Below are 19,081 nucleotides of genomic sequence, written 5' to 3' on the forward strand. Positions count from 1 at the left end.
TGTGTTGACTAAAATCAGATTCCAAAAGTGCTATTTGTGTTTGCTATTGTTTTTGTCTTTCTGATGGGATCTCCCCTTTTAATCCCATTATTTCAACACCTGTTGGACAATGCATTTGTACAGTCATGTGTGATAATGAGCTCATTTATTAAATGCAATTAATGAATACATTGCCACCTCTTGTTGTGTGTGTGTGTGTGTGTGTGTGTGTCTTCTGTGTTTCTGTGTTTCCGGCATTTCACATTGGAACAGCTCATTCACCTTCCTTGTCTTCTCTCCGCCCTCCCTCCTAGGTAAGTTAAAGAGCTGCACCTGAGCCAGCCACTGATTGATGCAGCACCACAGTCAAATAGTGGAGTGGAGTGGAGTAGGGGAACAGCAAACAGCCATTAAAGCAGCCAGCCGCCTACCCGCCACAATGGACCTACCTGTGTACACTAGATGGATGTGATGGAATGTACTGTCGTCCCTACATTTCAAGAAGAAGTAAGAATTGCAGTTGCAACAAACCCTTGCTTGCCTACAAAGAGAGCAGCAATTTGGATTTGTTACTTTGTTACCTGGAAGAATAACAAACTGTGCAAGGATGGAGGTTGTAGGAGCAAGGAGAAGTTGTCTGTAAAGTTGGTGGATGCTTATTTTCCATTTTGCAGTCCCTTGTCTCCCTCTTGTGGCCTCCTGGAGGCAAATAAATGTGCAAAAAAAAGACAGCCTGGCGGCCGGCTGTTGCAGTGTTGCCCTCTCAGGCAACACTGAGTGACTGACTGAGCCTCACCGTCTTATATAAAGTTCAGACGGAACTTTGCACGTGTCATAGTGGAGCCCTCAGGATTCCAGAGCCAGCTTTCTGACATCATAATGGGGCCTCAGAGATAGATAAAAGCCTGGGCCCAGGCAGTGTTGGTCAGTGCTGCTCAGCAGGCAGCACTGGACTGGATTAAAGCTGATACAAGGTGTGAAGGAACAAGGGGTGGCTGTGGGCATGCACTTGCTGCCGCTGCCAGTGTTTATCTGCATGGCAGGAGGGCATTTGGGCGTTGCCAGGAAGGCGTTTTTATGTAGATTCCTCCTCTTTCAGCACTGCATTGTGGTGCAAGCAAAAGAAGCAAATCCTGTGTAGCTTCCTCTCCGGCCTTTATTCACCTCCCTCCCGCTTAGTAGCTGTAAATGTGTGTGAGCCTGCAGGGCCCCATGGAATTGCCTAGGAGTAGGCTGAATCAATCGCTGCAAGGGGTGAACAGCAGTATGGGACAGGCTCGGGCAAGGCAAGGGCCGCTCGGGTTATCGCTTCTCGGCCTTTTGGCTCAGATCAGGTTTATTGCCTGGTCTGGGCCGGGGGTTCGGTCTTTCGTGGAGTCCTCTCCGACGTTTTTGGGAGCGATCACCGTGCCGTTGGGCATTCCATATCAAGATGGCAGCTGTGCGGAATACTATTCGTTTTGTGGTAAATGAGCAGAGGAGAGACGAAGTGGATACTGGGCACATCATTGAGAACATCCTTCTGGACCTGGCTGGAGTTAAGTTGGTAGAGGTATTCTGTATCCAAGCTTTCAGTAATATTGCTACGTATGACGTATCCTTTTTTGAGGCCGCCTACTGTCTAAATGTTTTTCAGTTGCTCAAGGAGAAACACATGCATGAGGCTTTAACATCTATTGAAGTGCAACCTCTTTTTTCAGCAGTGGAGAAATGTATCACAATCCACATGTATAACCCATTTCTGGATAGAAGGCTGGTTAGGGCCTTTTTAGCTCACTACTGTACCCATGTTAGAGGTGGTGTGGAGCAGAAGAATCTATGGGGAGTTTTCAATGGTGATATCAAGTACTGGGTCAGGCTGAAACCTGACTCCAGCTGTATTGGAGGAGTGATGAATCCTCCTGCTAATTTTTCAATTGGTGGTAATAAGGGATATCTTTACTACCAAGATATGCCATGCTTTTGTAGATCATGTTTTTCCTACGGGCATACCAAAGATGCATGCAAAGGCAAGGTATGCAGGAATTGTAAAGAAACAGGACATGAGGCTAGTGCATGTATTTCCCCATCCAGGTGTGACATTTGTGGTTTGCCTGGTCATACCTGTAGAAAATGCCCAAAGGTGTTTCCCTTCTTAGGGCAAGAGAGAAGGACATGGGGCAGACAGGTGAGAACAACAGGTTCCCTTGCTGCCTCTTCTGATGTAATTTCAGAGCCTGCTGGCAGTGTTTCTGTGGCTGCTTCTCAGGACCCTGGGAAAGCTGGATTAGGAGAGGTTCTAACCTCACATACTGATAGCATGGAGTTGGGTGTGGTCCCTCCAGCAGAGCCAACTGTTGATGAGACACCTGTGGTTATACCTATGGAAGGTGAAGACACAGCGCCACCTAGTGGGTGTGCATACCCTGATAATGGTGCAAGTATGCAAATTTTGTCTTTCTCTAGCCCAGAGTCAAAAACGGAAGACTCAGCTAAAGTGGAGTGGTCAATATCGGAGGAGGACGAGAAGGAGGCCAGGATGCCTAGTGCCACTAGTGCGGAAATTTTCCACAAAGTTGTATCAAAAAGGGGGAAGTCTGGAAAGGCGGTGAAGAGACTGAAGATAGGTTTGTTGGAAGATTCTGCTCATGCAAATCCTTTCTCATTGCTGGACAGTGACTCTAGTTGTAGCCCTAAGTCATCTGATGTGGCCTCAGAAGTACCCAGCTCTCCTGGGGAAGGTTTCCTCAGTGAAGCCAATGTGGCGAATCTGGAAAGAGCTATGTATTTCCCTGGGACGTGATATGTTCTGGTTTTCTCATGGCTTTCTTTTCCACTAACCATACTATGCCCGCATGTCTTTGAGATTAAAGATTGTCTCACAAAATGTACGGGTGTTCTCCTCTGCTCACAAGCGTGCTGCAGTCCTGGACTTTTTGGCCTCTAAGGGCAGTGACATTGTTTGCGTACAAGAATGTGGTTTATCAAAAATGCCTAGGAAAGAAGAATGGAAGTTTGGGGAAGCAATTTGGTCCTTTTCTTCCACAAATAGGAATGATGGAATTGGTATTCTCTTCAAAAATAATGAGTTTGTCATCAAACAGACTCAAATCATTCAGGAAGGAAGATGTGTCTGTGTGTTACTATCCTATAAGGGATGGCAGTTTAGGCTTATCAATATCTATGGCCATGCTGTGAAATCTGATAGGTTGGCACTTTTTGATAGTTTAAAATTTTTTCTACATGGTAAAGTTCCTGTTATTATTGTCGGTGATATTAACTGTATCTTGGAGAAGCAGGCCCGAGCTGGATCCACAGAGTCTAATGTGGACGCTACCGGAAGTTTGTGGAATAAAATTTTGCAGGACTTTGCTTTGCAGGACGCTGTCACCAGGAAACCAGGTCCATTTACTTACCATGCCGATGACGGAAGAACGGATTCTCGTCTGGACTTTTTCTTTTTTTCTACTTCAGCAATGAAATGTGTCGATTATGCGCAGGAGAGAGTGTGGTTTTCAGATCACGAGTGTTTGTTGGGGGTTTTTGTTATAAATAATTTCTTTTATGGTAGAGGGGTATGGAAGATGAATGTCAGTTTTCTGAGTGATGAAAGGGTAAAAACTAGGTTTGGGAAAAAATATGGGTTTTGGGTTAGGAAGAAAAGTTCTTTCTCTAATGTGTGTGAATGGTGGGTATGGGTGAAAAAAAAGATTGGTGGGTTTTTTAGACAGATAGGATATAGAAGAGCGAGAAGGAAAAGATTGCAATATTCACGCTTTAATATGCGGATGACGTTCCTTCATCAATGTAAAAACTTGGGTATGGATGTAAGACACGATTTAGAAAAAACAAAAAAAGATATTAAGGAGTGGTTTCGTGAGAAAGGGAAAGAAATAATATTTAGGTCTAAGGTGGAGGTTAGAGATAATCACGAGAAATGCACTAGATTTTTCTTTAAAAAAATGTGTGGTGGAAAAAGTGGAATGAATGTGTTATTGGATAAGGATGATAAAGAGGTGTTTGGTAAGGATGTGATTGATGTGGTGTCTGATTTTTATAAAAAACTGTATGATGTGAAGAAATGTGATTTGGGTGATGATGAGGAGTTTTTGGATATTGTGTGTAATTTTGTTCCTGAAAGTGAATGTGCGTTTTTGCTTGGTGAGATTATGGATGGTGAAGTAAAAGATGTGGTGGGAAGTATGGCTAAAAATAAGTCTCCAGGGATCGATGGAATACCAGCTGATTTCTATGGGAAATATTGGGATATAATTGGGAAGGATGTTATAGATGTTATGAGAGTGTTGTTTTCTGGGACTAATATGTGTGATGTGATGAAGAAGGGTATGGTAGTTTTGTTGCATAAAAAAGGAGATAAGAGACGGTTAGAAAACTGGCGACCAATTACTTTGCTTAATACGGATTATAAAATTTTTGCCAAGCTGATTGCGAATCGTATGAGAGATGTGATTGGGTGTGTGATTGATGAGGATCAGGTATGTGCGGTACCGAAAAGGAAATTGCATGAAAATGTGGCGTTGGTGCGGGACATGCTTGAGGATTGTAAGGGTCGGAATAAGAAGGTGATTGTGTGTGCGTTAGATTTTGAGAAAGCGTTTGATCGTGTGGCGCATGTGTTTTTGTTCAAAGTATTAGGGAGAATGGGTTTTCCGGTTCAGTTTGTGAGTTTGTTGAAGAAATTATATGCGAATGCAAAGAGTTGTGTGCAGGTGAATGGGTTTTTTTCAGAATCATTTAGTATTATGTCTGGTGTGCGACAGGGTTGTCCGTTGTCTCCCATCCTTTTTATTTGTGCGATTGAACCATTGTTGCAAATGATTAGAAATGATAAGGTTGTGAAAGGTTTGGTGGTGCCCGGGTGTGATGGAAAGCGTGTGAAAGCTTTGGGATATATGGATGATATTTGTGTATTGTGTGATTCAGTGTATGATATGTCCAGAGTGAAGTTGATTGTAAATATGTTTTGTATTGCGTCTGCTTTTAAAATAAATTGGGGTAAGAGCAAATTTAAATTTTTTTTCAGTAATGAGCGGGTGAGTGATCCTGATATGGAACAGGTGAATAGTGTGAAAATTTTGGGTATTGTGTTTGATGATGAGTTGAAAGGGAGAGAAAGTTGGGATGAGTTAGGTGGTAGGATTGTGAGAAAGTTGGAAATGTGGAGAATGAGGGATCTTTCTTTTTCGGGGAAGGTTTTAATAGTCAAAAGCATTATTCTTCCTATGATTTTATATGTCGCTCTGGTTTTTCCTCCTGCTGTTGTTATGTTAAAAAAAGTGAATAGAGTTTTGTTCCTTTTTTTATGGGGGAGCGGGATTGAGAAGGCAAGGAGAGAAATTCTAATGAAAAGCAGACGTAATGGAGGCTTGGATTTCCCAAATTTGGAGATTTTCATTGGAATTAATTGTGTACGTTTTTTTGTAGAGCTTTTATTTAAAGAATCCAAGGCTTCCAGAATGTCGAAGTATTTAGCTGGAACGGTGATTCAGCGTCTAAGATGGGACAAACGTAATTTATGTAAACCAATTGCTTTTCAGTGCACAGGGTGGTATTTGTATGTTGAAAAATTTATTAAAAAGTTCCAGCTAGAGGATGTAAGAATGGAGAGATTTTTGAGTGAAAAGAATGTTGTGAGAAGTATGTGTATGAATAATGTGATGTGTTCTGTAAATGGTTTGAATTCGATGGAGTCTAAGTCTGTGTGGAAGAAGATTGTTACGTATGATGTGTCAAATAAGCAGAAAGATTTGTTATGGATGTCGGTACATGGTGTGTTGCCTGTAAGGAGTGTTCAGAAAAGAAGAGGTTTGGTTGCATCTGAAAGGTGTCCGAGAGAAGGTTGTGGGGATGATGAGGATGTGAGTCATGTGTTTTGGTCGTGTAAGCATGCAAAGGATGTTTGGAAAAAGTTGAGTGGGTTGTGTGAAGAATTGACTGGTTTGAAGGTTTTGACGTATGAAATTGTCTTGTTTGGTTTGTGTAGTTTGGGTAGTGAAAAGGATAGAGTGTTGTGGATTTTTTTGACTTGTGTGAAAGAGGTATTGTGGAATACACGGAATTTGAATGTGTATAAAAGAGAAGTATTTGAGATGGAGGATGTGGTTAGTATGGTATTGGCTAAGTTGTATTTTTATTATAAATGGGATCTAGAAAGAGGTATGGATGCGGAAGGGATATGGCGAATGTTGAAATGGAGGTATTTAGTTTGAGGAATTTTGTTTGATTTATCTTGTATTTGATGGAAAAATAAAATAATGAACCAGAGTGATGAGATTTTTTGAAAAATAGAGAGGTGGTTTGGACAACTACAGTTCTCGGTTTTATTCAAAAAAACCTGAATGGTTTAATAAAAAAAAAAAAAAAAAAAAAAAAAAAAAAAAAAAAAAAAATCTGTTCTTATCAGTTTAATATCTGATACGTCCCCTATCTGGGGACCATATATTAAATGGATTTTTAGAACAGGGAGATGGAAATAGAGCTTGCTCTGTCCACTCCACGCATTGACCTGGTATTGCAGTATTTCCAGGACCGGTGCACCCTTCCCTTATGTGTTGACTAAAATCAGATTCCAAAAGTGCTATTTGTGTTTGCTATTGTTTTTGTCTTTCTGATGGGATCTCCCCTTTTAATCCCATTATTTCAACACCTGTTGGACAATGCATTTGTACAGTCATGTGTGATAATGAGCTCATTTATTAAATGCAATTAATGAATACATTGCCACCTCTTGTTGTGTGTGTGTGTGTGTGTGTGTGTGTGTCTTCTGTGTTTCTGTGTTTCCGGCATTTCACATTGGAACAGCTCATTCACCTTCCTTGTCTTCTCTCCGCCCTCCCTCCTAGGTAAGTTAAAGAGCTGCACCTGAGCCAGCCACTGATTGATGCAGCACCACAGTCAAATAGTGGAGTGGAGTGGAGTAGGGGAACAGCAAACAGCCATTAAAGCAGCCAGCCGCCTACCCGCCACAATGGACCTACCTGTGTACACTAGATGGATGTGATGGAATGTACTGTCGTCCCTACATTTCAAGAAGAAGTAAGAATTGCAGTTGCAACAAACCCTTGCTTGCCTACAAAGAGAGCAGCAATTTGGATTTGTTACTTTGTTACCTGGAAGAATAACAAACTGTGCAAGGATGGAGGTTGTAGGAGCAAGGAGAAGTTGTCTGTAAAGTTGGTGGATGCTTATTTTCCATTTTGCAGTCCCTTGTCTCCCTCTTGTGGCCTCCTGGAGGCAAATAAATGTGCAAAAAAAAGACAGCCTGGCGGCCGGCTGTTGCAGTGTTGCCCTCTCAGGCAACACTGAGTGACTGACTGAGCCTCACCGTCTTATATAAAGTTCAGACGGAACTTTGCACGTGTCATAGTGGAGCCCTCAGGATTCCAGAGCCAGCTTTCTGACATCATAATGGGGCCTCAGAGATAGATAAAAGCCTGGGCCCAGGCAGTGTTGGTCAGTGCTGCTCAGCAGGCAGCACTGGACTGGATTAAAGCTGATACAAGGTGTGAAGGAACAAGGGGTGGCTGTGGGCATGCACTTGCTGCCGCTGCCAGTGTTTATCTGCATGGCAGGAGGGCATTTGGGCGTTGCCAGGAAGGCGTTTTTATGTAGATTCCTCCTCTTTCAGCACTGCATTGTGGTGCAAGCAAAAGAAGCAAATCCTGTGTAGCTTCCTCTCCGGCCTTTATTCACCTCCCTCCCGCTTAGTAGCTGTAAATGTGTGTGAGCCTGCAGGGCCCCATGGAATTGCCTAGGAGTAGGCTGAATCAATCGCTGCAAGGGGTGAACAGCAGTATGGGACAGGCTCGGGCAAGGCAAGGGCCGCTCGGGTTATCGCTTCTCGGCCTTTTGGCTAAGATCAAGTGTAGTATCTGTTCGTATCAGTTTAATATCTGATACGTCCCCTATCTGGGGACCATATATTAAATGGATTTTTAGAACAGGGAGATGGAAATAGAGCTTGCTCTGTCCACTCCACGCATTGACCTGGTATTGCAGTATTTCCAGGACCGGTGCACCCTTCCCTTATGTGTTGACTAAAATCAGATTCCAAAAGTGCTATTTGTGTTTGCTATTGTTTTTGTCTTTCTGATGGGATCTCCCCTTTTAATCCCATTATTTCAACACCTGTTGGACAATGCATTTGTACAGTCATGTGTGATAATGAGCTCATTTATTAAATGCAATTAATGAATACATTGCCACCTCTTGTTGTGTGTGTGTGTGTGTGTGTGTGTGTCTTCTGTGTTTCTGTGTTTCCGGCATTTCACATTGGAACAGCTCATTCACCTTCCTTGTCTTCTCTCCGCCCTCCCTCCTAGGTAAGTTAAAGAGCTGCACCTGAGCCAGCCACTGATTGATGCAGCACCACAGTCAAATAGTGGAGTGGAGTGGAGTAGGGGAACAGCAAACAGCCATTAAAGCAGCCAGCCGCCTACCCGCCACAATGGACCTACCTGTGTACACTAGATGGATGTGATGGAATGTACTGTCGTCCCTACATTTCAAGAAGAAGTAAGAATTGCAGTTGCAACAAACCCTTGCTTGCCTACAAAGAGAGCAGCAATTTGGATTTGTTACTTTGTTACCTGGAAGAATAACAAACTGTGCAAGGATGGAGGTTGTAGGAGCAAGGAGAAGTTGTCTGTAAAGTTGGTGGATGCTTATTTTCCATTTTGCAGTCCCTTGTCTCCCTCTTGTGGCCTCCTGGAGGCAAATAAATGTGCAAAAAAAAGACAGCCTGGCGGCCGGCTGTTGCAGTGTTGCCCTCTCAGGCAACACTGAGTGACTGACTGAGCCTCACCGTCTTATATAAAGTTCAGACGGAACTTTGCACGTGTCATAGTGGAGCCCTCAGGATTCCAGAGCCAGCTTTCTGACATCATAATGGGGCCTCAGAGATAGATAAAAGCCTGGGCCCAGGCAGTGTTGGTCAGTGCTGCTCAGCAGGCAGCACTGGACTGGATTAAAGCTGATACAAGGTGTGAAGGAACAAGGGGTGGCTGTGGGCATGCACTTGCTGCCGCTGCCAGTGTTTATCTGCATGGCAGGAGGGCATTTGGGCGTTGCCAGGAAGGCGTTTTTATGTAGATTCCTCCTCTTTCAGCACTGCATTGTGGTGCAAGCAAAAGAAGCAAATCCTGTGTAGCTTCCTCTCCGGCCTTTATTCACCTCCCTCCCGCTTAGTAGCTGTAAATGTGTGTGAGCCTGCAGGGCCCCATGGAATTGCCTAGGAGTAGGCTGAATCAATCGCTGCAAGGGGTGAACAGCAGTATGGGACAGGCTCGGGCAAGGCAAGGGCCGCTCGGGTTATCGCTTCTCGGCCTTTTGGCTCAGATCAGGTTTATTGCCTGGTCTGGGCCGGGGGTTCGGTCTTTCGTGGAGTCCTCTCCGACGTTTTTGGGAGCGATCACCGTGCCGTTGGGCATTCCATATCAAGATGGCAGCTGTGCGGAATACTATTCGTTTTGTGGTAAATGAGCAGAGGAGAGACGAAGTGGATACTGGGCACATCATTGAGAACATCCTTCTGGACCTGGCTGGAGTTAAGTTGGTAGAGGTATTCTGTATCCAAGCTTTCAGTAATATTGCTACGTATGACGTATCCTTTTTTGAGGCCGCCTACTGTCTAAATGTTTTTCAGTTGCTCAAGGAGAAACACATGCATGAGGCTTTAACATCTATTGAAGTGCAACCTCTTTTTTCAGCAGTGGAGAAATGTATCACAATCCACATGTATAACCCATTTCTGGATAGAAGGCTGGTTAGGGCCTTTTTAGCTCACTACTGTACCCATGTTAGAGGTGGTGTGGAGCAGAAGAATCTATGGGGAGTTTTCAATGGTGATATCAAGTACTGGGTCAGGCTGAAACCTGACTCCAGCTGTATTGGAGGAGTGATGAATCCTCCTGCTAATTTTTCAATTGGTGGTAATAAGGGATATCTTTACTACCAAGATATGCCATGCTTTTGTAGATCATGTTTTTCCTACGGGCATACCAAAGATGCATGCAAAGGCAAGGTATGCAGGAATTGTAAAGAAACAGGACATGAGGCTAGTGCATGTATTTCCCCATCCAGGTGTGACATTTGTGGTTTGCCTGGTCATACCTGTAGAAAATGCCCAAAGGTGTTTCCCTTCTTAGGGCAAGAGAGAAGGACATGGGGCAGACAGGTGAGAACAACAGGTTCCCTTGCTGCCTCTTCTGATGTAATTTCAGAGCCTGCTGGCAGTGTTTCTGTGGCTGCTTCTCAGGACCCTGGGAAAGCTGGATTTGGAGAGGTTCTAACCTCACATACTGATAGCATGGAGTTGGGTGTGGTCCCTCCTGCAGAGCCAACTGTTGATGAGACACCTGTGGTTATACCTATGGAAGGTGAAGACACAGCGCCACCTAGTGGGTGTGCATACCCTGATAATGGTGCAAGTATGCAAATTTTGTCTTTCTCTAGCCCAGAGTCAAAAACGGAAGACTCAGCTAAAGTGGAGTGGTCAATATCGGAGGAGGACGAGAAGGAGGCCAGGATGCCTAGTGCCACTAGTGCGGAAATTTTCCACAAAGTTGTCTCAAAAAGGGGGAAGTCTGGAAAGGCGGTGAAGAGACTGAAGATAGGTTTGTTGGAAGATTCTGCTCATGCAAATCCTTTCTCATTGCTGGACAGTGACTCTAGTTGTAGCCCTAAGTCATCTGAGGTGGCCTCAGAAGTACCCAGCTCTCCTGGGGAAGGTTTCCTCAGTGAAGCCAATGTGGCGAATCTGGAAAGAGCTATGTATTTCCCTGGGACGTGATATGTTCTGGTTTTCTCATGGCTTTCTTTTCCACTAACCATACTATGCCCGCATGTCTTTGAGATTAAAGATTGTCTCTCAAAATGTACGGGTGTTCTCCTCTGCTCACAAGCGTGCTGCAGTCCTGGACTTTTTGGCCTCTAAGGGCAGTGACATTGTTTGCGTACAAGAATGTGGTTTATCAAAAATGCCTAGGAAAGAAGAATGGAAGTTTGGGGAAGCAATTTGGTCCTTTTCTTCCACAAATAGGAATGATGGAATTGGTATTCTCTTCAAAAATAATGAGTTTGTCATCAAACAGACTCAAATCATTCAGGAAGGAAGATGTGTCTGTGTGTTACTATCCTATAAGGGGTGGCAGTTTAGGCTTATCAATATCTATGGCCATGCTGTGAAAACTGATAGGTTGGCACTTTTTGATAGTTTAAAATTTTTTCTACATGGTAAAGTTCCTGTTATTATTGTCGGTGATATTAACTGTATCCTGGAGAAGCAGGCCCGAGCTGGATCCACAGAGTCTAATGTGGACGCTACCGGAAGTTTGTGGAATAAAATTTTGCAGGACTTTGCTTTGCAGGACGCTGTCACCAGGAAACCAGGTCCATTTACTTACCATGCCGATGACGGAAGAACGGATTCTCGTCTGGACTTTTTCTTTTTTTCTACTTCAGCAATGAAATGTGTCGATTATGCGCAGGAGAGAGTGTGGTTTTCAGATCACGAGTGTTTGTTGGGGGTTTTTGTTATAAATAATTTCTTTTATGGTAGAGGGGTATGGAAGATGAATGTCAGTTTTCTGAGTGATGAAAGGGTAAAAACTAGGTTTGGGAAAAAATATGGGTTTTGGGTTAGGAAGAAAAGTTCTTTCTCTAATGTGTGTGAATGGTGGGTATGGGTGAAAAAAAAGATTGGTGGGTTTTTTAGACAGATAGGATATAGAAGAGCGAGAAGGAAAAGATTGCAATATTCACGCTTTAATATGCGGATGACGTTCCTTCATCAATGTAAAAATTTGGGTATGGATGTAAGACACGATTTAGAAAAAACAAAAAAAGATATTAAGGAGTGGTTCCGAGAGAAAGGGAAAGAAATAATATTTAGGTCTAAGGTGGAGGTTAGAGATAATCACGAGAAGTGCACTAGATTTTTCTTTAAAAAAATGTGTGGTGGGAAAAGTGGTATGAATGTGTTATTGGATAAGGATGATAAAGAGGTGTTTGGTAAGGATGTGATTGATGTGGTGTCTGATTTTTATAAACAACTGTATGATGTGAAGAAGTGTGATCTGGGTGATGATGAGGAGTTTTTGGATATTGTGTGTAATTTTGTTCCTGAAAGTGAATGTGAGCTTTTGCTTGGTGAGATTATGGATGGTGAAGTAAAGGATGTGGTGGGAAGTATGGCCAAAAATAAGTCTCCAGGGATCGATGGAATACCAGCTGATTTCTATGGGAAATATTGGGATATAATTGGGAAGGATGTTATTGATGTTATGAGAGTGTTGTTTTCTGGGACGAATATGTGTGATGTGATGAAGAAGGGTATGGTAGTTCTGTTGCATAAAAAAGGAGATAAGAGACGGTTAGAAAACTGGCGACCAATTACTTTGCTGAATACGGATTATAAAATTTTTGCCAAGCTGATTGCGAATCGTATGAGAGATGTGATTGGGTGTGTAATTGATGAGGATCAGGTATGTGCGGTACCGAAAAGGAAATTGCATGAGAACGTGGCGTTGGTGCGGGACATGCTTGAGGATTGTAAGGGTCGGAATAAGAAGGTGATTGTGTGTGCGTTAGATTTTGAGAAAGCGTTTGATCGTGTGGCGCATGTGTTTTTGTTCAAAGTATTAGGGAGAATGGGTTTTCCGGTTCAGTTTGTGAGTTTGTTGAAGAAATTATACGCGAATGCAAAGAGTTGTGTGCAGGTGAATGGGTTTTTTTCAGAATCATTTAGTATTATGTCTGGTGTGCGACAGGGTTGTCCGTTGTCTCCCATCCTTTTTATTTGTGCGATTGAACCATTGTTGCAAATGATTAGAAATGATAAGGTTGTGAAAGGTTTGGTGGTGCCCGGGTGTGATGGAAAGCGTGTGAAAGCTTTGGGATATATGGATGATATTTGTGTATTGTGTGATTCAGTGTATGATATGTCCAGAGTGAAGTTGATTGTAAATATGTTTTGTATTGCGTCTGCTTTTAAAATAAATTGGGGTAAGAGCAAATTTAAAATTTTTTTCAGTAATGAGCGAGTGAGTGATTCTGATATGGAACAGGTGAATGGTGTGAAAATTTTGGGTATTGTGTTTGATGATGAGCTGAAAGGGAAAGAAAGTTGGGATGAGTTAGGTGGTAGGATTGTGAGAAAGTTGGAAATGTGGAGAATGAGGGATCTTTCTTTTTCGGGGAAGGTTTTAATTGTCAAAAGTATTATTCTACCTATGATTTTATATGTTGCTCTGGTTTTTCCTCCTGCTGTTGCTATGTTAAAAAAAGTGAATAGAGTTTTGTTCCTTTTTCTATGGGGGAGCGGGATTGAGAAGGCAAGGAGAGAAATTCTAATGAAAAGCAGACGTAATGGAGGCCTTGATTTCCCAAATTTGGAGATTTTCATTGGAATTAATTGTGTACGTTTTTTTGTAGAGCTTTTATTTAAGGAATCCAAGGCTTCCAGAATGTCTAAGTATCTAGCTGGAACGGTGATTCAGCGTCTAAGTTGGGAAAAAAGAAATTTATGTAAACCAATTGCTTTCCAGTGCACGGGGTGGTATTTGTATGTAGAAAAATTTATCAAAAAGTTCCAGCTAGAGGATGTAAGAATGGAGAGATTTTTGAGAGAAAAGAATGTTGTGAGAAGTATGTGTATGAATAATGTGATGTGTTCTGTAAATGGTTTGAATTCGATGGAGTCTAAGTCTGTGTGGAAGAAGATTGTTACGTTTGATGTGTCAAATAAGCAGAAAGATTTGTTATGGATGTCGGTACATGGAGTGTTGCCTGTAAGGAGTGTTCAGAAAAGAAGAGGTTTGGTTGCGTCTGAAAGGTGTCCGAGAGAAGGTTGTGGGGATGATGAGGATGTGAGTCATGTGTTCTGGTCGTGTAAGCATGCAAAGGATGTTTGGAAAAAGTTGAGTGGGTTGTGTGAAGAATTGACTGGTTTGAAGGTTTTGACGTATGAAATTGTCTTGTTTGGTTTGTGTAGTTTGGGTAGTGAAAAGGATAGAGTGTTGTGGATTTTTCTGACTTGTGTGAAAGAAGTATTGTGGAATACGAGGAATTTGAATGTGTATAAAAGAGAAGTATTTGAGATGGAGGATGTGGTTAGTATGGTATTGGCTAAATTGTATTTTTATTATAAATGGGATCTAGAAAGAGGTATGGATGCGGAAGGGATATGGCGAATGTTAAAATGGAGGTATTTAGTTTGAGGAATTTTGTTTGATTTATCTTGTATTTGATGGAAAAATAAAATAATGAACCAGAGTGATGAGATTTTTTGAAAAATAGAGAGGTGGTTTGAACAACTACAGTTCTCGGTTTTATTCAAAAAAACCTGAATGGTTTAATAAAAAAAAAAAAAAAAAAAAAAAAAAAAAAAATCTGTTCTTATCAGTTTAATATCTGATACGTCCCCTATCTGGGGACCATATATTAAATGGATTTTTAGAACAGGGAGATGGAAATAGAGCTTGCTCTGTCCACTCCACGCATTGACCTGGTATTGCAGTATTTCCAGGACCGGTGCACCCTTCCCTTATGTGTTGACTAAAATCAGATTCCAAAAGTGCTATTTGTGTTTGCTATTGTTTTTGTCTTTCTGATGGGATCTCCCCTTTTAATCCCATTATTTCAACACCTGTTGGACAATGCATTTGTACAGTCATGTGTGATAATGAGCTCATTTATTAAATGCAATTAATGAATACATTGCCACCTCTTGTTGTGTGTGTGTGTGTGTGTGTGTGTGTCTTCTGTGTTTCTGTGTTTCCGGCATTTCACATTGGAACAGCTCATTCACCTTCCTTGTCTTCTCTCCGCCCTCCCTCCTAGGTAAGTTAAAGAGCTGCACCTGAGCCAGCCACTGATTGATGCAGCACCACAGTCAAATAGTGGAGTGGAGTGGAGTAGGGGAACAGCAAACAGCCATTAAAGCAGCCAGCCGCCTACCCGCCACAATGGACCTACCTGTGTACACTAGATGGATGTGATGGAATGTACTGTCGTCCCTACATTTCAAGAAGAAGTAAGAATTGCAGTTGCAACAAACCCTTGCTTGCCTACAAAGAGAGCAGCAATTTGGATTTGTTACTTTGTTACCTGGAAGAATAACAAACTGTGCAAGGATGGAGGTTGTAGGAGCAAGGAGAAGTTGTCTGTAAAGTTGGTGGATGCTTATTTTCCATTTTGCAGTCCCTTGTCTCCCTCTTGTGGCCTCCTGGAGGCAAATAAATGTGCAAAAAAAAGACAGCCTGGCGGCCGGCTGTTGCAGTGTTGCCCTCTCAGGCAACACTGAGTGACTGACTGAGCCTCACCGTCTTATATAAAGTTCAGACGGAACTTTGCACGTGTCATAGTGGAGCCCTCAGGATTCCAGAGCCAGCTTTCTGACATCATAATGGGGCCTCAGAGATAGATAAAAGCCTGGGCCCAGGCAGTGTTGGTCAGTGCTGCTCAGCAGGCAGCACTGGACTGGATTAAAGCTGATACAAGGTGTGAAGGAACAAGGGGTGGCTGTGGGCATGCACTTGCTGCCGCTGCCAGTGTTTATCTGCATGGCAGGAGGGCATTTGGGCGTTGCCAGGAAGGCGTTTTTATGTAGATTCCTCCTCTTTCAGCACTGCATTGTGGTGCAAGCAAAAGAAGCAAATCCTGTGTAGCTTCCTCTCCGGCCTTTATTCACCTCCCTCCCGCTTAGTAGCTGTAAATGTGTGTGAGCCTGCAGGGCCCCATGGAATTGCCTAGGAGTAGGCTGAATCAATCGCTGCAAGGGGTGAACAGCAGTATGGGACAGGCTCGGGCAAGGCAAGGGCCGCTCGGGTTATCGCTTCTCGGCCTTTTGGCTAAGATCAAGTGTAGTATCTGTTCTTATCAGTCCTTGTAAGGATAGATAGCTCGGAGAACCACTGGGGGCTATAAACACTAGCTTAGCGATCCAAGAGCGTTCCAGACGAAGCCGGCGACGAACTGCGGAGAAGAACCACCGAAGACGAAGATCCAGAAGGGAGAAGCCGCCATCGGGGAAGAAGCTCCGGGAGATCGCTGCCGGGAAGAAGGAGAACTGCGACAGAGACCTTCGGAGAAGAGCCGCTGCTGAAGGGGATCTTTGAAGAAGCTCGGCCGCAGAAGAAGCTCGACGAGGAACCGCTGCGGAAGAAATTTCGTGGAAGAACCTCGGCCAGCAAGGAGAAGATTTGCATAGCTCCGCCCCCTTCGGGAAAGAGCTATCGAAGATCCTCCCCAAGCGACAGGAACAGCTGGAAGAAGCCATGGCCTCAACCAGCAACCCTGCCACCCAGAAGGAGAAGGCTGATGGACCAGGTGAGCCGGCCCAGGCCAGGACATCTCCTCCTGAAGCCTCCTCAAGCGGACAGGCCACCAGGAAGCCGAACCAGGCTGCTCCAACCCTGGAGCCCTGGATGAAGCAGACGGTGGCCCTGAAGCTGAAGGAGGTGGACGGGAGAGTGCCGGACATGACGGAAGAAGTGTTCTGCCAGAAGATGCTCCTGGACCAGGGCTTCGCTAAGCCGGAGACCATCAGCATCCAGGCCTTCATGACCGGGATGTTCTTCGTGACCTTCGCTTCGATCAACATCTGCAGAAGGTACTGGGAGATGGTGAAAGCGGCGAGGCCTGAATCCCCTTTCTCTCGCTTTGTGGGCAACTGCCCTGTCCAAAGAGAGGAAAGGCGGGTGACGGTCTCAATGCGGAACCCACACACCCCCGGCAAAGACATCACCACGCTCCTGAAGCGGTTCTGCACAGTGGTGAGGGAACCCACCCACATCCTGAACGGACTCGGCTTCTGGACTGGCAAGTGGTCGGTAATCGTCCGACTGAACAAGGATTCCAGCGCGGAAGACGGCCTCCAACACCTGCCCCAGTCATTCTCGCTGGGCAACTCCTACGGCCTCATCTACTACCCGGACATGCCGCAGATCTGCAGGAGATGCAGCAAGAAGGGTCATTCGGTGAAGGACTGCAAGGAGGACGCCTGCAAGAACTGCCGGGTAACAGGACACGAGACCAAAGACTGCCCGAAACGGACAATGTGCAACCTCTGCGGACAAGCAGCCCACTCCTACAAGGACTGCCCGAAGAGGGATCGATCCTGGGCAACTGTAGCGGCGAAAGCTCCGGCCAGAGGGAACCCCGCCCCAGCCAGAGCTCCAGCGGCGCAGAAGACCGGGAATAAGAAGGATGGTAAGAAGACGACAGTCCCTCCCCCCCGTCTCCCGGCCCTCCCTCGCCCTACCCTTCCCACCCTCCCTCGCCCGGCCCTCCCCACCCCCCCGTCCCCAACCCCTGTCACCCCCACTGAGGCTCTCACCTTCTCCTACCCACCCATCTCAGTGGTCCTGTCACCTGCACCTCTCCCAACCCAGCCTCCCTTCTCCCCAGCTCCAGCAGCACTAACATCTTCCCCTCCAGCTGCTGGAGTCCTCTCCCTGGAGGATTTTCCCCCTCTTGTCTCCTCAGGTGCCATCCAGAGGAAGAGAAAGGTGAGGGACAGCCCAGCGGCTGAGTCCTCAAAGCGACAAGTCGTGGAAATCTGCGAAGACTCCCTTGCGCAGCAGGAGGAAATGGAGCAGATGGTGGAGGAACTCGTGTCTGAACCTGAGGTCATCGACTTCACAACAGACATCCAGGTGGCTACAATCCTGGAACAATTTCTGTCAGAGGGCCTGCTGGATCTTTCGGACCCGCCAGGCGAGGAGGATCCGCCCGACCGGACTGGTAACTAAGGTGTATCGTTTGCACTAACCTTCTTTATTCTCCCCCATGGCTGCTAAACTTAACATCTTTAGCCTCAATGTGAGGAGTGTTAGAGATAGGACTAGATGTCAGATGGTGCTAACTTTTCTTTCCAAGCAGTCGAGTGATGTATTTATGCTGCAGGAATGTACTCTCCCCTCTTCCAGGTCATACCATCATCTGGCCAGGCAGTGGACCCATGGCCCGTCCTACTGGTCTGGTGGGGGCGACTGTAAGTCTGCAGGGGTTGCCATCCTGATTAGGGGAGGCGTATTTACTGTTGACTCTGTCCAGGAGCTCGCCTGCGGCCGCTTGTTGGTCGTAGACGGTTCCTGGGCAGGAGAGCCGATTAGGCTCATCAACGTGTACGCCCCCCCTATGAAGGCTGAGCGCCTGGAACTATTCCAGACCCTGCGGACCCAGCTCGCCACCACTAGGGCAGTGGTGATGGCCGGGGACTTCAACTGCCCCATCGAAGAGGATGGACGAAGTTCCGGCACTTCAATCAAGCTGGATGTCAGTTCCAAACTGCTTATCGAGATGGTAACCGAAGCATCCTTGCAGGACGTTGTGGGCTCCATGGGGATCGGCTCTGTGAACTATTCATGGAGCCGACCCGATGGCTCACTTCGTTCTCGGATTGACTTTGTGTTCACCTCCCGGGCAGTCAAGCAGCATGGGCACTCCATGGTCCCCTGCTTCTTCTCTGACCACAGGGCCATTCTCTTCCAGGGTGCCATCGGCCACGGTTTTCCTCCCGGCCCTGGCTCCTGGAAGCTGAATTGTGCCCTGCTGGAAAGAGAGGAGGTACTGGCGGAACTTAGAGACGCCTATATTGTTTGGAGGAATGATAAAGTTTTCTTTGACAAAACCTGTGACTGGTGGGAATATGTTAAAGTTGAATTTCGTTGTTTCTTTCAGGCAAAAAGTCGCCAACAGGCGTGTGAGAGGAAGAGAGACTTCAGAGAGATGCAGCGTCAGCTGCGATCCCTGCAAGACCTCCTTCAATGTGGCTGGGACGTCAGGAAGGAGCTGGAGGAAGCCAAAAAGGGCCTGAAAGGGCACTTTGAGGAGGAATCCAAGCGAATTGTCTTTCGTTCCAAGGTGGAGAACCTGGAGAAGGGTGAGAAATGTAACTCGTTCTTTTTCAGGAAACTCCATGCCGGCCACACGCCCCTGAAGGAACTCCGAGATGAGACCGGAAACATGCATTCTGGGAAGAAGGAGGTGATGGGAGTCGTCACAGACTACTACCGAAGCCTCTACTCCCGGAAAACCACTGACCCCGAAGCCGCCGATAAATTCCTGTCAGGTATCACTAATCATCTTGATCCTGCAGGTA

General features: G+C 45.2%; 2 non-coding genes and 2 pseudogenes across 2 annotated transcripts; all 4 read left to right on the top strand.

Annotated features, from left to right (window-relative positions):
* The first annotated feature begins 6,317 nt into the window (after positions 1-6,317).
* LOC142689230 (U2 spliceosomal RNA) lies at positions 6,318-6,521 on the top strand (annotated as a pseudogene).
* A 1,290-nt stretch (positions 6,522-7,811) lies between these two features.
* LOC142689091 (U2 spliceosomal RNA) lies at positions 7,812-8,002 on the top strand. Its single transcript, XR_012858112.1, has one exon. It is a non-coding gene; the product is annotated as a U2 spliceosomal RNA (small nuclear RNA).
* A 6,322-nt stretch (positions 8,003-14,324) lies between these two features.
* On the top strand, positions 14,325-14,519 carry LOC142689209 (U2 spliceosomal RNA). The gene has a single exon (XR_012858184.1). It is a non-coding gene; the product is annotated as a U2 spliceosomal RNA (small nuclear RNA).
* Positions 14,520-15,807: 1,288 nt separating this feature from the next.
* Positions 15,808-15,909, top strand: LOC142689241 (U2 spliceosomal RNA; annotated as a pseudogene).
* The last annotated feature ends 3,172 nt before the right edge of the window (positions 15,910-19,081 follow it).

Source organism: Rhinoderma darwinii (assembly GCF_050947455.1).
Source record: "Rhinoderma darwinii isolate aRhiDar2 chromosome 5 unlocalized genomic scaffold, aRhiDar2.hap1 SUPER_5_unloc_28, whole genome shotgun sequence".
Classification (NCBI taxonomy): Eukaryota; Metazoa; Chordata; class Amphibia; order Anura; family Rhinodermatidae; genus Rhinoderma; species Rhinoderma darwinii.